The sequence below is a fragment of the Bidens hawaiensis genome, unplaced genomic scaffold (genome assembly GCF_021521415.1).
Source record: "Bidens hawaiensis isolate Kalapana, Puna unplaced genomic scaffold, B.hawaiensis_p1.1 tig00025191_1, whole genome shotgun sequence".
Classification (NCBI taxonomy): domain Eukaryota; kingdom Viridiplantae; phylum Streptophyta; class Magnoliopsida; order Asterales; family Asteraceae; genus Bidens; species Bidens hawaiensis.
In genome coordinates this window covers 121,126-146,623 of record NW_027494012.1, presented here as the reverse complement: position 1 = coordinate 146,623, position 25,498 = coordinate 121,126, and positions in this window count along the sequence as shown.

Genomic DNA, 25,498 nt, shown 5'->3' with positions numbered 1-25,498 from the left:
TTCTTCTGACAAAACCGTGAAGAACATGGTGAAAGCAAGGATGAATCTTGAGAAAGAGAAAGACGACACTTTGTTGAAGACAATCGAAGAGATTAGGGCTAGACTCGCATTTGAAAAATCAAAGACCCTAGACTCATGTAAACTCATGTTGTTTGAACCAGACACTGAGTTTAAGGCAAAGGCTGTTGATTATCTGAAACAACAATCTGCATGCTATGACTCAATGTGTGGGACTCTGGTTGACATCGTAACTATGGTGTCAACCAACATGAGTTTAAAAGAGCTGGGGAAGGAGATTTTGGACATGGCGGAGTGATGGTGATGTTAGTTCTCTCTTTTTGTTTTTTTTTTGTGATGCATTGTAATTAATGGTACTTTTTGTATGGCATCTTTTGATGAATGGTATATATGGATTATCTTAAAATGCTTTCTTAACATGTTTTATGGATCATCTAATGGATATCTCTTTCTTTGTTAAAAACGCTTGTGATACGCTTATTAAATCATAAACAACACTTTGTTAAATCTAAAAATAAAACAAAAAACACTTTGTAATCGATTAGGTTAAAATATGTTATATATTTGTTAAAAAGACTCTATTACACTTGTAACACGCTAATGTACAAAGACATATAAATATCCTAATACGCTAGTAACATGCTTGTGTAGAACAACTCCTTTCTAAACTCTCCTATATATATATACATATATATCTAGTCTTTTTTTCAATAAAAAATCCTTTTCCAACCCCATAAACACTAATATGTTACACTTAAAAAAACCACAACATCCATGGAAGAAATCTCATCGCGGACCACAACATCCAGTAACAATCGATCTCAGGTTTATTGTTTTTGTGGTCAAGAATCCATTCTAAGAACATCAAGGACCACCAAAAATTCAGGTCGGAGGTTCTACAATTGTGCATCTCAGGTAAGTGAAATTACAAATAAAGTTGGAATTCATCTACAATTGTTGACCCTAAACTCTATATTTTTTAACTTAAGTCAAAAAATGTGATTTCTTTACATGGTCTGATTATGTTTCGTCCACAAGCTCTGATGTGTGCACAAGATGTACAGACATAATTCCTATCTTGAAAAGGGAAATAAGTCATTAGAGGATCAACTTGCAAGGAGTGTAGTTTCACTGATTGAATCAGAAAAAAAAAAGTGAAGATATTGTATTTTATTTGCTTCTTGTTGTTTTTAGGGCATTTAATTAGATTTGTAATTAAAAGCTAAAAAACTTTGTTATGATTTTAGACCAGCTATTGTGATGTATTTTTATGTTTCTGAACGGATTTAAAGACCTTTTAATGAGTAGTTTAGTTTGAGTGTTTTCAAATTACAGTGTATTTATTTCATTAAAAAGAGGTTATTATAAAATATTAATAAAAGAGGTTATTATAAAAAATTAATAAAAATATGTTCTCTACTGAGTTTCGAACCGCGATATTTGCATTCTATGTTTAATCACAAGCGCCTCAACCGTTTGAGCTACACCCTAAGAACATAATAGAACATCTTCTAATATTTATTTAATGAAATGTCGATATTTAAAGTTTTCATTTTTACCCGCCAATTAATCGACTTATCTTCTGGAAGACTCCCAAATCAATTAGTATTGACCAAATAAAATCTCACAATCTCACCAAACCCTAATAAATGATCTGCTAGTGTATTTATTGAACTCTCATCAATTAATTCCTACCAAACAGCTTCATTAATCTACCAAATATTTTTGTTTTTAGTGTCATACAAAATAAAATGTCAGTTACATTTATTGACGTTAATTAGTGTATATATATATATATATATATCGTTGATGAAACAGTTAATAAAAAAATTCTTGGAAGATGGATAAGTCTTGGATGTCAGTAGACGACAGGTACAGTAAAGCATATAAAGATGGTGTTAAGGCATTTCTAGATTTCGTAATTGCAAGGAGACATCACCACCAATTTCTATTTAATGTCCATTTGTTTGGTGTGTGAACCACGTACATCTTAGTGTAGACGATGTAGAACATCACTTGTACATGTTTGGAATTGATAAGAATTATACTACTTGGATAAAACATGGAGAAGCCGACACCAACATTCCAACTAATTATGTTAATAATACTGGGTTTGCCTGCACCTGTGTTCCAACTAATTATGATAATAATACTGGGCTTGCTGACACCAACATTCCGAAAGATGCATGTGAAACTGTAGAAATGGTAAATGCTACAAAAGACAATTTCAAAGGCGACAAGAAGTGTCAACAGTTTCTAGAACTAATTAATGATGCTGAGAAGCCCCTGTATAAAGGATGTCCTGACTTCACCAAGTTGTCTGCATTAGTACAACTACTCAACTTGAAGAGCAAACACGAGGTATCTCATAAATTCGTTGATGTACTGAAATTGTTGAAAAAGATGCTACCTGCAGATAACGAAATTGTAAATAATATGTATGAGGGCAAAAGGATAATGAAGGCAATGGGCTCAGGATACGAAAAGGTACATGTTTGTATCAATGACTGCATTATTTACTATAAGGATTACAAGGATTTGGAAGCATGTCCAGTTTGTAACAAGTCAAGGTGGAAGGTGGATGAGAAGACTAACAAAACTTACATAAACACGCCTGCTAAGGAACTGTGGTACTTTCCTATTATTCCACGATTCAAGCGCCTATTTCAATCAAAGACCACAACAGAGAATTTAACATAGCACGCCAGGAGTATCAATAAACCCGGTGTTTTACGCCACCCATCAGATTCACCAACATGGAAAGCCATAGATGACAGGTACTCCGATACCATCGGAAGCGATCCAAGAAATCTTCGTCTAGGGATTTGTACTGATGGGGTCGACGTACATAGAAGCAATAGAAACCACAGTGTCTTGCCTGTTTTAGCAGTCATTTACAACCTTCCACCTTGGATGTGTATGAAAAGAAAGTTCATCATGCTTTCCTTATTAATATCCGGAGTGCCAGGAAACAATATTGATGTGTTTTTACAGCCTTTAATTGATGATCTAGCATCTTTATTTTAGGTCGGGGAGCCAACATATGATGCATATAAACAAGAAATGTTTACACTATGTGCAGTTGTGTTATGGACGATTAATGATTACCCTGCTCTTGGTACACTATGTGGTTGCCCTTACAGTGGTTTCAAAGGTTGTGTAGTGTGTCGGGGCGACACTTAGTGTGTTTGACTTTATCACACAAAGAAGAAAAGTTATGCTGGCCACAGAAGGTATTTATCACATGACCACCCTTTCAGAAAACAAACAAAGACGTTCAACGGAAAAGAGGAGATGAGAACCGCTAAAGATCCTATGACAGGGGAAGAGATATACGACGAGGTCAAAAACATTAACAATGACTGGGGTAAGGGATCTGAATCCCTAAGTGGGAGTAAGAGAAAAAAGGATAACACAACGCCGCGTCCATATTGGAAGAAGTTCAACATATGGTACCAACGGCTCTGCTATTGGAAGTATTTACCTATCCAACATTGTATTGATTTGATGCATGTTGAAAAGAATGTGGCAGAAAGTATTGTTGGGACGTTGCTGAACATTCCCGGTAGGACAAAAGACGGATTGGCAGCTAGAAAGGATTTGAAGTTTTTAGGGATTAAAAAGGAGTTGCAACCGAAAGCAAAAGGCAACAATACAGAACTGCCTGCAGCATGCTTCACATTATCAGCACTAGAAAAAGACATGTTTCTTGAAACATTGTATAAACTGAAGGCTCCACTAGGGTATTGTTCTAACTTCTCTAGTTTGGTGAATATTAAAGAAAGAAAGCTACAAGGCCTTAAATCACATGATTATCACATGCTTATGCAACAGTTTCTGCCCCTTGCAATACGGTCCATCATGCTAGAACCAATGAGAAATGCTATAATCAGGCTTTGTTTTTTTTTTCAAGTCAATTTGTAGCAAAGAAATCATTGTAGAAAAGCTTTATAAGATTCAGGAAGAGCAAATAGTTACATTGTGCCTGCTGGAGAAGTACTTTTCTCCATCATTTTTTGATGTCATGGTTCACTTAACCGTGCACCTTGTCAGAGAGACAAAATTATGTGGGCCACAATGCTTTCGTTGGATGTATCCCTTTGAAAGGTGTATGAAGGTTATAAAAGGGCATGTGCGAAACAAAACTTATCCAGAAGGGTGCATAGCTGAGGAAAACATTGCGGAAGAAACAATCGAGTTTCTGAGAGAATACCAAAAAAACATCAAGAGTACTGTTGGTATTCCACATGATAAGCATAATGATAATGGGGTGACAATTACTGTCACAGACGCTAAATCAGTTGAAGTTTCTCTTGATCTCTTCAAGAGAGCACATTTTTATGTGCTGCAGAATACGCCTGAAATAACGCCGTATATCGAGTAAGTATTACTAACATATATACTATAAGTTTATATATATATATATGTTGGTACATGTGTCAGTAGTTCATAGTCTAGCATTTGTAATCGAGTCTGTAATGTAATTATGTTTTGATTATGATTATTTATGTAAAACGCGAAGTTGTCAACAAGTTCGCTATGGCGAACTTGTTGAATCAGCGAAGTTATTGACAACTTCGCCTGTGGCGAAGTTGTCGTGTTTATATACTGTTCAGCGAACAGTTTACGTAGTTGGTCGTTTTAGGGTTTGTTTCAGTTGTTCAGTGAACGTGTTCGTGTCATAGTCTGTAACTGTGACCTCGGGTCACGTGTTTGTTATCAATATAACGTGGTTGGTTTATTGCTTTCGTGTTCGATCTCTACATACTCTACACTCGTATCTACCCACGCAGGGATTCCGCACCTGCGTTGTTAGCGACGTCCCGTGTACGATCCGTCCAGGAGCCTACAATTGGTATCAGAGCCATCGGCTCGATTGTGAGGTTCGGGATTTCACGCGGGTGTAGAAAACGTCTCGTTTGACCTATTCGCGGGACGTGTTTTTGTTGGGATTATGTTTTGCTCGTGCTTGACAGTCATTTTCAAGCCATTGCATTGATTGGAATCGGCTGGATCGACGAAAACAGATCTGAACAGTTTCCTTGTTCATCGGGCGAAGTTATCGTTCTTCGGGCGAAGTTACCATTCTTCAGGCGAAGTTGCCGTCACTGGAATTAGGGTTTTCGGCGAAGATATAAGGATTAGCGAAGTTAACCACAACTTCGCTTACCTCATAAGTTCGCCTTAGCGAAGTTATCCGCAACTTCGCTTCCCACCCAAGTTCGCTTAACCCCTAAGTTCGCTCATTCTAAGCGAAGTTATTTTTAACTTCGCCAGGTCAAGCGAATTTGAGGCTCAGCGAAGTTCTCTTTTCAGCGAAGTTAACTTTCAAGCGAAGTTATTCTTAACTTCGCCTACTGAGCTGTTTTAATATTTTTTTTTATTTTCAGGTTTTTCAGGTTTTCGCAAGGATGTCGTCGATTAACATCTCCGATTTGGTCAAGATGGAAGTAGAAGCGGGGTCTGCCACTAAGGCCCCGAGGCTGATGAAAGGAACTGACTTCGTGGCATGGAAGGACAGATTCATCCAATACATCAAATACCAGGATGCCAAAATGTGGGTGTGCATCCAGGATGGATATATCCCTCCAACTATGCAATACGAAGGCCGTGACGTAGTTAAGAAGTACAGCAAAATGGAGGACGAAGAAAAGAAAATGTATGAGGCTGAGAGTAAGGCCCATGCAGCTATAACAATGGCACTTCCTCAAGAGGTTCTCCATACGTTCCGAAAGTACACTTCTGCAAGAGAGCTTTGGGATGCTCTTGAAAATAGATTCGAGGGGAATGTGGGTATCCGTGCATCGAAGGTAAAACTTTTGAAGACCCAGTTCTCCGTCTTCAAATTTTTGAAGAACGAATCACTGGATGATATTATCACCAGATACTATCATCTAATGACAGAGCTTAGCAATTATTCGATTGCTTACCGAGAAGAAGAGATCGTTGAAAAGCTTCTCGATGCTCTCCCACCGAAGTGGGAAATGTACACCGTTCTTATGAGGGAAGACAGAGACTTTCCAAATTATGATCTTGAAACGGCAGTAAACAAGCTCAGAACTTATGAGCTTAATATGGTTCGAAAAGAAACACCTACAGATCAGATACAAGACCCTGGTATGTATGGTGCAAAGGTTAACTCAGGCTCAAGTTCGAGGCCTGAATCTGCTGCTTATTACTCTAAAGGGGAGTCAGGTTCTGACTCGTCTCATGAAGGAAACGTTTCTGTAAACTCGAATGGTGATGTATGTTTCGTTGCTGGAGGATCAAGTACTTCAAAGCCTCAAGCATCCACAAGTAGTTTTTCTGCTAATGCCTCAAGCAATAATTATTCCAAGATGCCTATGAGTGTAAAATCTGCTGAAGAGCAGTTTGCAGTCTATGCATCATTTATTGCTTCCTACGAAAACTACATCCAGGGGAAGATTGTGGACCCTGCTGTACTAGATGAGGATTACGACCAGATCGATGCTGATGATCTGGAGGAGATGGATTTGCAATGGCAAATGGCAATGATTGTGAGGCGTGTGAAACGGTTTATGAACAAAACTGGGAGAAAGTTTGTTGGTGGTCGGCCTGGGTTCGACAAATCCAAGGTAGGTGCTATAATTGTCAATAGTACGGGCACTTTGCCAAGGAATGCAGAAATGAGAGGGTTGAACGAGGACAAGGTCGACCTACCCAACACTCTGGAATTAACAGAGAGATTAACGCCATGTTGACCAGAGAAGCAGGTGAGTACAACTGGAACCTGCATTCAAGTGGTTCTGGTGAGCAAGCAAACATGGCTGAGGCTGAAGTTAAAGAATGTGAGAAGGTTGATGGAACTGAGAAAGCTACTGAAGAAGAAACAGCTTTCATGGCAAATGACAAGGACACTCGCTCCGAGGTAAGTAATAAGAATATTTGTACTAATTGTGAAAATTTGTCTGAGCAACTAACAACTATGACTGATCAGTACGTCCGTTTAGATGCTGACTTTAAAACTATTAAAGAAGATCACCATTTTACAAAAGCAAGAGAAACAAGTTATAAAATTAAAATAAAAGCATGTGAAAAAGACATTCAAAGCTTAAAGCTTAAACTTGCTGAGAAAATTGAAATAATTGATCTTAGTTATGAAGTTTTGGAGGAAAAAACTAAAGTGATTGCTGATCGGGATAAACAGATTGCTGACCACCAGGTAAAGGTGGTGGAACTGAACCGCAAACTTGAGCAGTTCAGGAATTCCTCGGCAATCCTTGATCACCTCGTGAGTGATCAAGGTACCTCTGCAAAGAGGGGAGGAATCGGTTATCACGAAGTTCCACCACCCTTTAACCACAACTATACTTATAATCCAAGTGTTCAGAAATCTGTTGATTTCGAGGTTCCTCAGACAACTCCTATCAAGATTACAAGTGTAGAACCAAGTGTTAGCTGTGGCGAAACGAGTTCGCCTGTTTCTAGTGTGAATATTTCTGTTTCAAGTCCTGTCTCATCGGATTCGGATAAGTTGTCCGAATCTGATCAGACAAAAGAGAAGGTAGGTTTACCCACCGATGGAGATAAAAATAAAATTCCTAAAAAGAGTTCTCCACTCAATCCGTACGTCCCACCTTATGTGAGACGAACGGCTGGTAACACTGCCTCTACATCCAAACCAACATTTGACAAGAAAATGGAGAGTCGATGTTGCTTTAGATGTAACAAGTTAGGACATCTAGTTGCAGATTGCCCTTTGAAACCGAGATTTAGAGATGCGAAGCAAAATAAAATTGAGTATAAGCGTCATTTTGCTACTGCTAAAAATGAAAACTTTAAAAAATGCCAAAATGTATCGAATTCAAGTTTTCATAAAAACAAACCTCAGTTTTACAACCAAACCACAAGATATAACACTTTCAATTCTCAAAGGTTTGGAAGGCATTACACTCAATCTGCAGGGAGATTCCCTAACAGGACTTACAGAAATTATCCTGACGCTAACTTGAGAAAGCCAGGGTACGAGACGTATCGATCCAAGACCAATTGGTCTTGGGTCCCAAGATTCTAACTCTTTGTTTTATTGTGCAGGAACAGTTGAACAGGGCTGCCAACAATCTTTGGATTGTAGATAGCGGCTGTTCCAGGCACATGACGGGCAACAAACACTTGTTGCAAGATTTAAAACCTGTTCAGGGAGCAATAGTTAGTTTTGCTGGTGAAAGCGGTGGAAGGATTACCGGTAGAGGAACTGTGTCTAATGGGAGAATGACACTTGAAAATGTAAACTTTGTGGAGGAATTAAAGCACAATCTGCTGAGTGTGTCGCAGATTTGCGATAAAGATTACACTGTCCATTTCACGAAGAATGAAGCGATCGTATTGAAGCCTGGTTTTCAAATACCAGAAGAATGGATAGTAATGAAAGCTCCACGTGAAACGAATACATACGTGATGGATATGAGGTCTACTGAAATGGCCACCAGAGAATCTTGTTTAATGACAAAAGCAAGCGAATCAGAATCAGAATTGTGGCACAGGAGAATGGGACATATTCATCTTCGGAAGATGAACTTCATTGTCAAGAATGGGCTTGTGATGGGCGTTCCCTTAAAAAGTTTTAACTTTGAAGACAAATGCATAGCCTGCAAGAAGGGAAAACAACACAAGAAATCCCATCTCACCAAGAAAATTAACTCAATTGCCGGTACTCTAGAACTACTTCATATGGATCTTTTCGGTCCCGTGAATGTACAAAGTCTAGGCGGTACCTCTTACTGCTTGGTGATAACTGATGACTACTCGCGATACTCGTGGGTGTATTTTCTGAAAACGAAAGACGAGACGACTCAGATGGTGAAGAATCTCATTACAAAAGTTGAGAACGTCATGAGTAAATCAGTTAAATTCATCAGAAGCGACAATGGGACAGAGTTCAAGAACTTTGAAATGGAAATCTTCTGTCTTCAGAAGGGAATTGAACATCAATACAGCGCTCCGTATACTCCACAACAGAATGGAGTGGCTGAAAGGAAGAACCGAACGTTAATTGAAGGAGCCAGAACTATGCTGGCAGACTCGAAGCTTCCTGTGATGTTCTGGGCTGAAGCAGTTGCTACAGCCTGCTATGTTCTGAATAGGGTGCTAACCGTTAAGAGACTTGGAAAAACTTGTTACGAGCTTATGCACGGAAGGAAGCCCAACTTGTGCGGTCTTGAACCATTTGGGTCTCCTTGTTCGATTTTGAAGACTAATTCGAAATTTGGTGAAGTAGCCGATGAGGGAATCCTAGTCGGTTATGTTGTTGGGACACCCAACAGACGGGTCTTCAATACGTCGACTTGCAAGGTGGAGGTGGTTTGTAACACTGACATTACTAGTTACCAACCGCCAAAACCAAGCAATGGACCTGCTGAGCTTTTCGACTATGTTAAACTTTTTAAGTCGTTTAACGTACCTGATTTGGAAATTTCTGAAGAAGACGAAAGAGCTGTGACGAAGATGATATTTGATGAGGAAGAGAATCTATTGCAACATCAGACGTTTGAGAAATCTCAACCTTCCACATCAAACCCTATCAATACCCCTGCGGCCTCAACTGAAGATGAATTTATTAATCCTTTTCACTCTCAGCCAGAAACAACCATTGATGAGATCTCTTCAAATTTGGAAGATAATTTGCATGTCGGTGCTGTTCCGACCACGAGAATTCACAAAGATCACCCATTGGAGAATATTATAGGTGATGTGTCCTCCGGTGTACAAACCAGAAGTAGCTTGAATGAGCACACCTGTGTTTATACAAGCATAAAAGAAACGGGTATACTGAACGAATGTTTGTACTCCTGCTTTATAAGCCAAATTGAACCAAAGAATTATCAAATGGCTTTAAAGGACAGCTCGTGGGTCGAGGCCATGCAAGAAGAGTTGGCTCAGTTCGAGAAAATGGAAGTTTGGACCTTGGTTGAAAAACCAAGAAATGTGCATGCTATAGGCACAAAATGGGTGTTCAAGTGTAAGAGAGATGATAAGGGAATTATCGTAAGAAATAAGGCGAGGCTGGTTGTTAAAGGTTTTAATCAGCAAGAGGGTATTGATTACAATGAGGTGTTTGCTCCTGTCGCCCGGTTAGAAGCGATTCGATTGTTTTTGGCGTTTGCTGCATTTAAAAAGATGAAGGTATTTCAGTTGGATGTGAAGAGCGCGTTTCTAAACGGGAAAGTTGATGAGGTTGTGTATGTTGAGCAACCTCCGGGTTTTCCTGACCCAGACTTTCCTGATCATGTATACAGGTTGAGCAAGGCGTTATATGGGTTACATCAGGCACCTCGTGCCTGGTATTCAACGTTATCGGACTACTTGCTGGAAAATGGTTTTGAAAGGGGATTGATTGACAGTACGTTGTTTGTGAAGAGAGAAGGATGTGACTTCCTACTGGTTCAAGTCTACGTGGATGATATCATTTTTGCTGCATCAAGAGTATCCTTGTGTCAGGATTTTGAAGCTGTCATGAAGAAACGATTCGAGATGAGTGCTATGGGTGAACTAACTTTCTTTCTAGGATTGCAGGTTGATCAGAAGAAGGACGGGATGTTCATTCATCAAACGAAGTACGTTCATGATGTGCTGAAAAGATTCAAGATGGAGGACAGTTCTCCATATGATACTCCCATCTGCGTCAATCACAAATTGGGTGCTGAATCAGATGGTGACGAAGATGTGGACCCAACTCTGTATCGGGCGATAATAGGTTCATTAATGTATTTAACTGCTTCTAGGCCTGATATAATGTTTGTTGTTTGTCTTTGTGCACGTTTTCAGGCAAATCCGAAAGAATCTCATTTGAAAGGTGCAAAGAGGATACTACGGTATCTCAAGGGCAAGCCGAAGCTGGGGTTGTGGTACCCAAAGGGAGGAGACGTTGAACTGGTGGTGTATACAGATTCTGATTATGGTGGATGCAATCAGAGTCGGAAGTCAACCACAGGAGGCTGTCAGTTTCTTGGAGGAAGATTAGTTTCCTGGCAGTGCAAGAAACAGACATCAGTTGCTATTTCAACATGCGAAGCTGAATACATGGCAGCATCCAACTGCTGCTCTCAGGTTTTGTGGATTCAGCAACAATTACGCGACTATGGTCTGAATTTCTTACTCACTCCTATTTTAATTGATAACACTGCCGCTATCTCAGTAATTAACAATCCCGTGAAGCACAGTAAAACTAAGCATATTGACATTCGTCATCACTTAATACGGGATTGTGCTGAGAAGAAACTGATCAAGATCGAAAAGGTTGATACACTTGAAAATTTTGCTGACTTGTTTACAAAAGCGTTTGATAAATCTAGATTTCAAAACCTAATTGAGCTGAACGGGATGATCAATCCCGAGTAACCATGCCTTTGTGTTTATTTAAAAAAAAAAAAAAAAAAAAAAATGTGTGTCATTATTGCTTAAAATTAGTCGGTTACCTCAGTTTGATGGACATATCCTAGGATATGTTTTGGTCCTCGTTTCAACTTAGAGAATGAGGATAGCCATTAACCGGAAGACTGAAAGTGACCGGGGCAGTTATGACGTGTGTTCTTTCAGTTGCTGAAAATTAGTCGGTCATTCTTAGTAAGAAGGACACATACTTGTATGTGGTCGGTCCAGTTGATCCATTGGATCTTCAGGATAGCCGTTTATCTGACGACTTTGACGTGATCGGGGCGATTGAAATCAAAATTTTTTTAGGGAAATGAAATTACTTTTCAAGTCTACTACTTCGTAAGAAGTTCTTTGCTGTGTTTAACAGAAAATTGATCCAACCTTGGAAAATGATATATATACTGATTGTGTGTTCTTAACTAGTGAAGTTATTAGGCTTAAAAGGCTTTAGAACAGTCATTGTATGTCGTGGTAATTTTTATGGTGCGTAAAAGTGTATGTGATACTAACTTAAACTACTCGAATTTACGTGGAAACTTCTTAAGAGTTTTGAATGTCTTCACACATATCTTTCCGAATGATAGGCAGAAAAGCAACTACCCAGTCATACACGAGCCCGTGAGTGATCTGATTCCCGTGAAGAAAGCATTTCAAGACACTGCAGTGATCCAGATTCGGGACTTGCAGTAGTTTAATACTCCGAAGTCAATAAGAATGTTTGGTTAAAAAAAAAAAAAAAAAAAAAAAAATGTGGATTTCTTTAGTACTTATGAGACATAGTAACAATCAAGACTTCTCATGTCAGGAGTAAGAAGAGAACGGGAAGCAGTCAACGAGTATATACAAGTTAATCAGACACTATGGGTCGAAGTCAACTCGGGGTGACTTGGGTATAGCCAAATACGCTTTGAGAATAGATAGAAGACATCATTATCTCTGAGTTGTTGTCTACTTAAATTTTGAGCTTAACTGAACCTTAATCCGTATCACAGAAACAATGAAAACCATTTAAGTTATTTACATGCTTACAACCTGTTTCTCTATGTCATAATACAGCTAAACACGGATCCAAGTGACAGTCACATAGTTAGTATGATTCCTGTTAGGATCTTTTCTAAAACGTAGTGGTCCCTGACTAGACTGAAATTTGATCCCTTAATTCGTTAAAATTTTTATAAGTTTTTCTATTTTTGTAGTTGTGTTATTGTAAAACTGGTTACTTGGACATGATCTTTTTTGTTTAATTCTTTTTGGAAACTTCTAATGTTAAGTGCAAGATTATTCAAACTTAAAGGGCTGATTTTGAAATTACGGGCGAAGTTGTTGAATTCGGCGAAGTTGTGCTTAACTTCGCCTAGGCGAAGTTAAGCGTAACTTCGCCTGAACCAACTCTATCCTATATAAGGTTTTTGATACAGTAACAGTATCATTATTTTCAAAAAATTCCGGCGAACTTATAACCTATAATCAATTTTTCCGGCGATCTTGTTCCATTCGTTTTCGATCCTTGATTTCTGTTTCGAGTGTTTATTCACGGTATGTGTTGTTAATATCATTCCCAAACATACTCGTTCGTTATAATTTTACCCGGTTCGAGACCTCGGGTCGTCGAACCTTCAAAACCATGATTTTCACCCTTGTGTTACGTGTTCATGGACGTCCTTCACGTCTCAATATCATTAATCCATACTGTTATTCACTGATGGATCGTCAAATCGGTCCGAAAACATCGGATCTAACCCTTTGAATCTGAACAGTCGCCGTTTCAGATTCAGGCGAAGTTAAGGTTTAGGCGAAGTTATCCACAACTTCGCCAAGAGATTAATTTCGCCTGTGGCGAAGTTATCCGTAACTTCGCCTTGAAGCTTAAGTTCGCCAGTGGCGAAGTTATCCGTAACTTCGCCTTGAACTCAAGTTCGCCTGTGGCGATGTTGTGATTCGGCGAAGATATCATCAACTTCGCATATGACATTTTACTTAACAGTTTTTAGACGAAATTATAGTTGAAGCGAAGTTGTTCCCAACTTCGCCTCACCTATAAGTTCGCCTGTACAGGTTTAATCACAACTTCGCTCGTGGTACTTAGCGAACTTGTGAGCTGCTTACACACTGTCTAACTTGTTTTGTTTGGTGCAGATATGGCTGCTATTGGAGGTGCTGGTGGTGATGATGGTGATGAGCAACGACAATTCTTTCCAGCCCATAACCAGTACATCACGTTAGATCCAGACGCACGAGGCGTCGAAGACTACAGGGAGATTATCACGTTTCTCCTGCGATCAAGAGTCTTTCACGCGCTGACAAATACACTGCCTATTTCTCTGCCTAACATTGAAGACTTTTGGCAGACAGTGTACTACGATTGCAGGCCTGAGCCTCCGGTGATGCGAGCAACCGTAAATGGTCACAACATACAGTTTTCCTCGGAAGACATTCGGTTGGCTCTGCAGTTCGGTGAAGAAAGTAGAGATGACCCAACGGAGTTCGTAGCTCCTTTCCGGGATGGAGCTTATTTGAGGATGGGTTATTCGGGTCCGCTGGGGGACTCGCAGAGGAGGAAAGGGTTTCTGCTAGATCAGTGGCGCTTCCTGATGCATGTTTTAATAGTATGCATGTCCGGCAGGAAGGCAGGAACAGACGGGATGGGCGCGACGATGCAGTCGGCCATGATAGCGCTGACTTACAACCGCAGATATTCATTCAGTCAGCTAATCTTTTACGAGATTGATCGTCAACGAAGGGCTGTGGCGCGCGAGCGATTCACTATGTATCCTCGTTTCTTACAAATGATTTTAAATCATGTCGCTCCGTCGCTGCCACAGAGACGCCCAATAAGATACGTCGAATGCGTGACGAAACGTATCTTTGCTCAGTGCCGCACCTCGAGCACTCGAAGCAAGCCTGAGCTGCGTCCCAGGCATACTCCCTTATTCGGATATCTCATCAATCCGGAGTATGTTCCTGCAGGAGGGGACGAGTTCAGAGACCCCCAACCACATCAGGCGGCAGCACCTCATGCTGTATCAGCTGCGCCTGTGGTTTCTACTGTTGCCTCTGCTGCTGTGCCAGCTACTGTATCTCATGCTGTGTCTACTGCTGAAGACGTTGATCTTAATGCTGCCTTTGGCGTACATGGTGTGTTTGATATGGATGTCTCGGGTCCTCAGTTCGTAGATGTTACTAGAGCAGTTACTTCGGTAGCTGACTCTGATCTAGACGAGACGTTTGCTGAGGCGAGAAGACTTATGGTGTCTCGGGAACGGACTACGGGAAAGAGACCGAGAACGGTAGACGAGGATGAGGATGAAGTTGATGAAGAGGAGCAGTGCAGATTGTGCTTAGACGTTCAAGAAGAGAACAGAGAGGTATGGGTTCGGGAGCTGGAGAATCTTCAAGGCTGGTACGTTTTGCTCCACCTGCCTTGTCTGGTATGTCTCTTATTCCTACTACAGCACAGGTTACAGCGTTCGAGACATCGGCACCAACAGTTGTGTCTCTACCACCACAACCGCTTAATCCACCGGTGGTAGTTGCACGATTTGTGGAGTCGACCATCACTTCTACTGCAGGGTTACCAAGTGTACCACCTGCGGTCACTTCTGCTGATGTCCCGCCAACTCCAATGCCTACTTCAGATTCCGAGAGGATTACTTCACTAGAGCGGATTGTTGCTGATCAGACAAAGACCATTCAGAGCCTAGTGGAATCCAATCGACTACAAGCAGCCCTCCTGGTAGAACACGGTAAAATAATAGATGCCTTCAAGGCATTCTTGGCATCTCAGGGGGAGAAGACGTGTAGGGGTGATGAGTTGAGGACGAAACGAAGAGAAGATCATGACGATGATCCCAATGCACCAGCAGGTGCAGGTGGTGAGCTGCCAAGAACCTCTCAGGCTCTTGGGGCTTCCACAACTGAGGGGGAGTCTACAAATGCAGCTGGTGACGATGTTGTAGCAGTTGATGATGATGCTGATGTTGAAGACGTGATAGATGCATTGAAAGAGTTGGATGAGGAGGATGATGAGTTTATGATGGAAGATGATGTGCTGCCAGTGGATGAGATTGAGAGGATTGGAGAACAGATTACGGTTGAAAACGTATTAGAAGAAAGTGAGATTGTTGATAACTCCGTGGAACATGAGATTCCGGAGGTTGACGGAACAGGTTTGGGTGATGAGAATGCTGAGGAAGATGCTGAGTGGGAGGAACAACCGAAATGGAAGGAAGGTTGTGCCCACTGGTTCGTAAAGACGAAGAAGCCGGCGGTCCCTAAGATGTTCAGAAAAAGTTACAATATTAAGGGATACGCGGAAGCCAAGAAAGGTATTATCTGCTGGTTATATGACGAGCAGCTGCGGCTCTTCGTGATCAAGAGGTACGATGGCATTCAGTACTTCCAGAGAAAGTTGAGATCTCTAAACACACTGCCAGAATGTGAAGTAAAAGATTTAGCCAGATTGGGATTGATAAACAGAAGCGAAGACAACATGGCTAGAATTATTGCGAAGATCGTGTGGAAAGAGTGTGTTAAAGATAAAAAGTTTGAGCTACTGAAACCACAAAAGGGAAAACTTGTCGAAGACAAGGATAGAGGTCTGAGAGTTGATGGAAAACCTTGGATGGTTATGAAATACAAACCGATCCGGTGCCTTAAAGAAGTACCGATGAAGTTCATGCCCAAGGACGTGCTCAAAGATCTAAAATGGTGGTACGTGGATTGTGAGACAGCTGAGGCGGTAATGGAAGATGAGGATGAACAAGAAGTACTTCGGGTTTACGACCCGATGCATCTTGTTAATCTATCGAAGGCTGATCTGAAGACGCTCAACGAGAAAAAGATCTTCTACATTCCTGCTTGGAAGGATCAAGCTAGGAAATATCAACGGGTGGTGTCGGTATGTGTTAGAGAAGGGGCGCACGCGTAGAGATGAAAGATTACAAGACTCAAGATTTGAAGATCAAGATATGAAGCTACTGCCAAGGGGGAGTCTGTTGGTACATGTGTCAGTAGTTCATAGTCTAGCATTTGTAATCGAGTCTGTAATGTAATTATGTTTTGATTATGATTATTTATGTAAAACGCGAAGTTGTCAACAAGTTCGCTATGGCGAACTTGTTGAATCAGCGAAGTTATTGACAACTTCGCCTGTGGCGAAGTTGTCGTGTTTATATACTGTTCAGCGAACAGTTTACGTAGTTGGTCGTTTTAGGGTTTGTTTCAGTTGTTCAGCGAACGTGTTCGTGTCATAGTCTGTAACTGTGACCTCGGGTCACGTGTTTGTTATCAATATAACGTGGTTGGTTTATTGCTTTCGTGTTCGATCTCTACATACTCTACACTCGTATCTACCCACGCAGGGATTCCGCACCTGCGTTGTTAGCGACGTCCCGTGCACGATCCGTCCAGGAGCCTACAATATATAGGGTGCAGTTACTGTACATATATACTATACGCGAGACGCTCAAAGACAAAAAACAAAGGAAAAAACCTAAAACGCTTAGAAAACTTAAACGCTCAGGAAATGCACCCATATATATATATATATATATTAATTCACAATATATTATACTCCTACTTGCAGACAACACAAGACCTCTTTGAAAAATCAAATGCCTGGTAAAGACAAGCATTGCTGGAGAAGGAGCATACTGTAAAGTTTGGTGACTGGTTACGCGACAAGGTAGATCAATTTATTAAGTCTTCTATAATTTTTAAAAAAACTTTAATAGAGAGAGCTAATCCTTGTAATGAAATTCAAGTTGAAAGATAGCTATCGGGCTTCCCAGGTTCTATATCGGTAACCGTAAAGTGGATTGCACACGGAGCACACCGCAACGTTTACAAATGCGACTCATACGACATCAACGGTTTTGAATTTCGTCCAAAGTCTCATGATGGTAGAGTTTACCAGAACAGCGGGGTTGGTGTAGAGGCGGATGACATGCACATCAAAAAAGACGTGGTGACCTATGGACAAAACTTTTATTTTGGGGTTTTGCAAGAGATATGGGTCCTAGATTATCATAGTAAAAGAATTCCGGTCTTCATGTGCCAATGGGTTTACCGTAAACATGTCAAACATGATATTCTTGGTTACACGTCGGTCGACCTAAACAAATTTGGCCACAAGGATGATCCGTTAATATTGGCCTCGCAAGCACGCCAGGTGTTTTATGTTCAAGATCAGCTGGATAGAAAAAAGCATGTTGTCCTCATGACTCCACCCAAGAATTATAGGCATTCGTATGACGAGGTCCATGAGGAATTTAGTACGATAACTTTCCCTCATGAGGGTAATACATTGCCACTTGTACAAACAAATCAACTGCTTTGTAATGAGTCCCCAGATGATTACTGAAGGCTCGGGTAAAAGCCTATAGCTATTCGTAATGGAGATTGACACCGATGTCGGGGTTGTCGACCCAACAGTTTTGTTCGTTCGGCTAGTTAGATGTAAATATATGTTTAAATTTAGGTGTGATACATGATATCACCATTCTTTACTTTGTACTTATTAATTCAAACTAAAGAAATATTGGTTGTTTTTAATACTATTACTACTTTTACTGGCCGGTATGTTAAATTCATTTCATCTACTGGCTATTTTGGTCAATTGGTGTCAAGTTCAAACATACATCATGTTACATCGATAAAAGTCACAATTGACTTGTAGTGTATCATAGTAGATCAATAAAGTCATTACACTCATAACTGACTCGTGCTATATCAAAGTTACATTAATACAAAGAAAGCCCAAAAATGCATCATGTTGTCTAGGGTGTTCATGGTTCGGTTGGAAACCGCGAAACCGCCCAAACCGGCCATCGGTGACAGTCATCATTTCTCGTCTGATGGTTTTGTTTCTTGCACAACCTCTATTTGGTTATGTTTCAACATACTTTTTAACAGCTGGTTTCCTGCAAAACATTATCAACTCATTTTATAAAAAAAAACCATTATGCCCTTCTTTTCACTAACCTGCATACCAAAATTGTACCCTCCATACTCATATCTTTGACCAAAGCATATGTGGGTCTTAGACTTTGAAGAAGCCTTTGAACAAATAAAATACAGTTTTGAAAAACCCCTTCCAAACTCAATGCAATCACTAGTAACCTAATTTAAGATTTGTTGATGGCATTGAGTTTTGGAATGGATTTTATCAAAATTTAAGATCTTTGGGAAGTTTAAGATCTGTGGAAACCTTAGATTTTTTCTTCTTGGCCAAGTTTTTTATTCACATAACATATATATATATATATTAAAGCCTAATAAATTTCAGTCACCAGTATTATTGTAGTCAATAAAGTCTCTGTTGTTTTATAGTTGGTTGTTGAGTGTATAACTTCATACTACCTGTCAAAATGGTTTCCACATGCTTTGGAAACACTCACAAGCTACTATATCTTGGAAATATATATCACGCTAGTAGTACGCTTTAAATAAACTATATCTTACTAGATAGGCTACAAATCAACTTAACTACATAAAATTACTGTCTCAACTACCAAAAATTAAATTTTAGGTCTATTTTGTTATTCAATCACACTAACATCTATTTTAAAGTTAATTAAAAAAAACTACATCCAATACGCTTTACTTACGCTTAAACCAAAATATAATAATAACATGTAGTTATTGTACGCTAATGTTTAACGTACATTAACGTACGCGAGACGCTCAAATGCAAAAAACAAAGGCAAAAACCTTAAACGCTCAGAAATCTTAAACGCAACATATGTCATTTGAAAGGACAACATAGCAGCCTGATTAAATATACACTAAAGTCTTAAGATATTATGAGTTCATTTCAAAATTAATAAATAAATAAAGGTATATTTTATTATAAATTACTTTGTAATTAAACTTAGGTTTTATTTCGATTCAAATACCTTTTAGTTAAATGTATTATGTTAAATCGAAGTAATAAAGTTTATTCTACTAATTTCATTAATTAAGTATAATTAAAATAATATATAGATAATTAAAATTAAACCGTTAATTTTAATTTTATTACATAGAAGTCATTCCCTAATTAAAATTTTATTAAAGGCAAACACTCAAAAAACGGTCTTCGTTAAAAAAGTGAAAAATTGATCGATTAACCATCCAAAACTTTTTTTCGGAGAATAAATGATTGATTGGATATGTATATATTGACGGTTCCGAGATGTTTGGATGTGATTTCATGGATCGATTCGTGAAAAAATGGATTCGTGTACGTTAAGGATTAGTGTATTGGATCTTTTCACTACAGTTAATAATAACATTTACAATAACAACATTCACATAACATATTAATACCAAAATATAATAACATTTACAATAATAACATTTACGTTAATATAGAAAACCAAATTGCATAAAACTAATTCCTAGCATCCGATTCCATATCGGAATCTACATCAATATCCATCGGATTCTCAGCTTCTGGAGTCCTGCCATCAGATTCTGTATCTGAATCTACATCCGGATTCTCTTCTAGAGTATGAGAGGGCATGATCCTCTTGTACATGCCATTCGAGGTGTAGGTGGAGTCCTTAAGCCTTTGGAGGCGAAGGTTCACCTGAGTACGGAATGCCCCATAAAGGGACACAACCTTGAAGTCCTCCAAGTCGTTCAACTCAATGTACGCCACCTCGATTCCTAGGACTACCATATCAATGCTGAAATAATCAGCAGTCGTGTACCCAAGCCACCTAACCATTCGGTTAAGTTGTTGGTACGTGAAGGTTTGAGGGTGGACATAGTCCACAAACCTCTCCCTTTGATTCTTCCGGACGGCGCCGGAAGAAAAGTAGAAAAGAATGGTGAAAAATGTGGGGTCGTAGTAGATGGGGGCATGAGTACCGGGTTTACGCACGATCCATGTTGAAGACATTATCGGAAATAAATCGGAAGTAGATTTTGATTGTGATTGTGATTGTGGATTGTGATTGTGATTGTGATTGTGGATGTATTTAAACACCATCGGAACCCGGCGGTACATCTCCCTGACAATTTGAAATTGGCGACACAAGAAACTGTAAAGGCAATGGTGACGTCACCACTCGTCAAATCAATGTGTTGCCATTAATTACGTTTGGAGATGCTTAAAAATATTTTAGTGTGACCATTTATCACTTATAAGCCACACATAATAAGTGTATCTGTGACAATAAAAAACTTATAAAAAATAAAACTAAGGTACTCTTTGGTCACACAACCTCGCATAAGTGGCCATTAATTACATTTGGACACACTTAAAAATATTTAAGTGTGACCATTTCTCACTTATAGCCACACATAATAAGTGTATCTGTAACAATAAAAAACTTATAAAAAATAAAACTAAGATACTCTTTGGTCACACAACCTCGTATAAGTCGCCATTAATTACATTTGGACACACTTAAAAATATTTAAGCGTGACCATTTCTCAGTTATAGCCACACATAATTAGTGTATCCGTGACAATAAAAAACTTATAAAAAGCAAGATTAAGATACTCTTTGGTCACACAACCTCGTATAAGTGGCCATTAATTACATTTGAACACACTTAAAAATATTTAAGTATGACCATTTATCACTTATAGCCACACATAATAAGTGTATCCGTGAAAATAAAAAACTTAGGAAAATAAAAGCAAACTACTCTTTGGTCACACAACCTCGTATAAGTGGCCATATATTTTAAGCATTTTAGCCACATTACTAATAAATAAAATGGTTGTTCGTCATATTTCGCCACTTTATTAAAAATGTGGCTAGAAAATGTGACATTAGGTCACACAACGTACTATAAGTGGCTATATATTTTACCTTTTAGACACATCTCTTATCAATACAGTAGCTGTTTGTCACATTTGGCCACACTATTAAAACATGTGGTTAGTTAAATGTCACAGTTTGTGGCTAATGCATGTGTTTTTGGTCACATGTATCAAAGATCAAACAAACTATGACTGTAGGTCACATTTCGCCAAACGTTATTATAATGTGGCTAAATTTTGTCACATGTTTTTTTCAAAGTGTGGCAAAAAGTACTTGAGTAGGTATAGAATGGTCACATGAAGAATAATATGTGTGGCCAAAACATTCTAGAAGGTTTTCAAACATGGTCAAAGACATTTTAGCCACAAATTTAAGCCGAAGTGTGGCAAATCGCCCAGACCACATGTGTGGCTAAAAGTCGATATTCACGTAGTGTTTACTAAAGAAGGAGAGTTATGCTGGCTATAGAAGGTATTTATCACAAGACCACCCTTTCAGAAAACAAACAAAGACGTTCAACGGAAAACAGGAGATGAGAACCGCTAAAGATCCTATGACAGGGGAAGAGATATACGACGAGGTCAAAAACATTAACAATTAAGGGGGAAAGGGATCTGAATCCCTAAGTGGGAGTAAGAGAAAAAGGGATAACACAACGCCGCAGCCATATTGGAAGAAGTTCAACATATGTTACCAATGGCTCAGCTATTGGAAGTATTTACCTATCCAACATTGTATTGATTTGATGCATGTTGAAAAGAATGTGGCAGAAAGTATTGTTGGGACGTTGCTGAACATTCCCGGTAGGACAAAAGATGGTTTGGCAGCTAGAAAGGATTTGAAGTTTTTAGGGATTAAAAAGGAGTTTCAACCGAAAGCAAAAGGCAACAATACAGAACTGCCTGCAGCATGCTTCACATTATCAGCCAAGAAAAAGACATGTTTCTTGAAACATTGTATAAACTGAAGGCTCCACTAGGGTATTGTTCTAACTTCTCTAGTTTGGTGAATCTTAAAGAAAGGAAGCTAAAAGGCCTTAAATCACATGATTATCACATGCTTATGCAACAGTTTCTGCCCCTTGCAATACGGTCCATCATGCCAGAACCAATGAGAAATGCTATAATCAAGCTATGTTTTTTTTTTCAAGTCAATTTGTAGCAAAGAAATCATTGCAGAAGAGCTTGATAAGATGCAGGAAGAGCAAATAGTTACATTGTGCCTGCTGGATAAGTACTTTCCTCCATCAATTTTTGATGTCATAGTTCACTTAACCGTGCACCTTGTCAGAGAGACAAAATTATGTGGGCCACCATACTTTCGTTGGATGTATCCCTTTGAAAGTTGTATGAAGGTTATCAAAGGGCATGTGCGAAACAAAATTTATCCAGAAGGGTGCATTGCTGAGGAGAACATCGCGGAAGAAACAATCGAGTTTCTGAGCTAATACCAAAAAAACATCAACAGTACTGTTGGTATTCCACATGATAAGCATGTTGATAATGGGGAGACAATTCCTGTCAAAAGTGCTAAATCAGTTGAAGTTTCTCCTGAATACGGCTGAAATAGCGTCGTATATCGAGTAAGTATTACTAACATATATACTGTAAACTATATATATATATAGGGTGCAGTTACTATACGCTAATGCCTTAATGTACGATAGATACGCGAGACGCTCAAATACAAAAAACAAAGGAAAAAACCTAAAACGCTCAGAAAACTTAAACGCTCAGGAAATGCACCCATATATATATATATATATAAATATATATATATATATTAATTCACAATATATTATACTCCTACTTGCAGACAACACAAGACCTCTTTGAAAAATAAAATGCCTGGTAAACGACAAGCATTGCTGGAGAAGGAGCATACTTTAAAGTTTGGTGACTGGCTACGCGACAAGGTAGATCAATTTATTAAGTCTTCTATAATTTTTAATAAAACTTTTATCGAGAGAGCTAATCCTTGTAATGAAATTCAGGTTGAAAGAGAGCTAGCGGGCTCCCCAGGTTCTATATCGGAAACCGTAAAGTGGATTGCACACGGAGCACACCGTAACGTTTACAAATACGACTCATACGACATCAACGGTTTTGAATTTCATCCAAAATCTTATGATGGTGGAGTTTAGCAGAACAGCGGGGTTGGTGTAGAGGCGGATGACATGCACATCAAAAAAGACGTGGTGACCTATGGACAAAACTTTTATTTTGGTGTTTTGCATGCGATATGGGTCCTAGATTATCATACTAAAAGAATTCCGGTCTTCATGTGCCAATGGATTTACCGTAAATATGTCAAACATGATATTCTTGGTTACACGTCGGTCGACCTAACAAATTTGGCCACAAGGATGATCCGTTCATATTGGCCTCGCAAGCACGCCAGGTATTTTATGTTCAAGATCAGCTGGATAGAAAAAAGCATGTTGTCCTCATGACTACACCTAAGAATTATAGGCATTCGTATGACGAGGTCCATGAGGAATTTAGTACGGTAACTTTCCCTCATGACGGTAATAAATTGCCACTTGTACAACCAAATCAACTGCTTCGTAATGAGTCCCCGGATGATTACTGGAGGCCAGGGAAAAAGCCTACAAATATTCGTAATGGAGATTGACACCGATGTCGGGGTTGTCGACCCAGCAGTTTTATTCGTTTGGCTAGTTAGATGTAAATATATGTTTAAATTTAGGTTTGATACATGATATCACCATTCTTTACTTTGTACTTATTAATACAAACTAAAGAAATATTGGTGGTTTTTAATACTATTACTACTTATACTGGATGGTTTGTTGAATTCATTTCATCTTCTGGCTATTTTGGTCAATTGGTGTCAAGTTCAAACATACATCATGTTACATCGATAAAAGTCACAATTGACTTGTAGTGTATCATAGTAAGATCAATAAAGTCATTACACTCATAACTGACTCGTGCTATATCAAAGTTACATTAATACAAAGAAAGCCCAAAATGCATCATGTTGTCTAGGGTGTTCATGGTTCGGTTGGAAACCGCCCAAACCGGCCATCGGTGACAGTCATCATTTCTCGTCTGATGGTTTTGTTTCTTGCACAACCTTAATTTGGTTATGTTTCAACATACTTTTTAACCTGCATACCAAAATTGTACCCTCAATACTCATATCTTTGACCAAAGCATCTGTGGGTCTTAGACTTTGAAGAAGCCTTTGAACAAATAAAATTCAGTTTTGAAAAACCTTTCAGAGTTATGCTGGCCATAGAAGGTATTTATCACATGACCACCCTTTCAGAAAACAAACAAAGACGTTCAATGGAAAAGAGGAGATGAGAATATCTTTTACCTTTTAGACACGTCTCTTATCAATACAGTAGCTGTTTGTCACATTTGGCCACACTATTAAAACATGTAGCTAGTTAAATGTCACAGTTTGTGGCTAATGCATGTGTTTTTGGTCACATGTATCAAAGATCAAACAAAATATGACTGTAGGTCACATTTCGCCAAACGTTATTATAATGTGGCTAGTTTTTGTCAAAGTTTTTTTCAAAGTGTGGCGAAAAGTACCTCAGTAGGTATAGAATGGTCACATGAAGAATAATGTGTGTGGCCAAAACATTCTGGAAGGTTTTCAAACATGCTCAAAGACATTTTAGCCACATATTTAAGCCGAAGTGTGGAAAATCTCCCAGACAACATGTGTGGCTAAAAGTCGATATTCACGTAGTGTTTACTAAACGGTGTAGTTGCGAACACCCTGTCGTGCTACTGTTCATGCCCATTTTATCATTCTTATTATATTTAATCATTCACCCCTATTATAGCATCATTAAATCCTCTTATGCGTTTCTCTTTCCTCCTTTGTCTAAGATCTAGATCGGGTGTCATAAAGCTTGAACATTTATCGTTTTGAAACCCGTTTTAGTCTAGGTCTAGATTGTTCATCAACAAAGTTTCAACCTTTATTACTTACAGCCCATTTTAACTAGATCTAGGGTTTTGAACATGAACCATATGTACTAACATGTTCGTTAACTCCATTTTAAACATCAAGTTTACATTTTTGTGATACATCTATACCCGATTAGCCTTCGTGTCAAGTTTTAGGGAAAACCGTCCATAAAAACGTAACCTTTATACGTAAAGAACATACCTTTATGCGTTTTTAGGCTATAGTTAGCTTTGATATGGAATAATAATATTGTATCATGCTTGTATACCCAAGATTTATCAAGATCCAAGCTTGGTTGTAGATTTGAACCTTGGCCGATTTCTTTGAGTGAGTTTGTGTGTGTTTTGAGTGTGTAGGAAACTTGAAAGATAAGA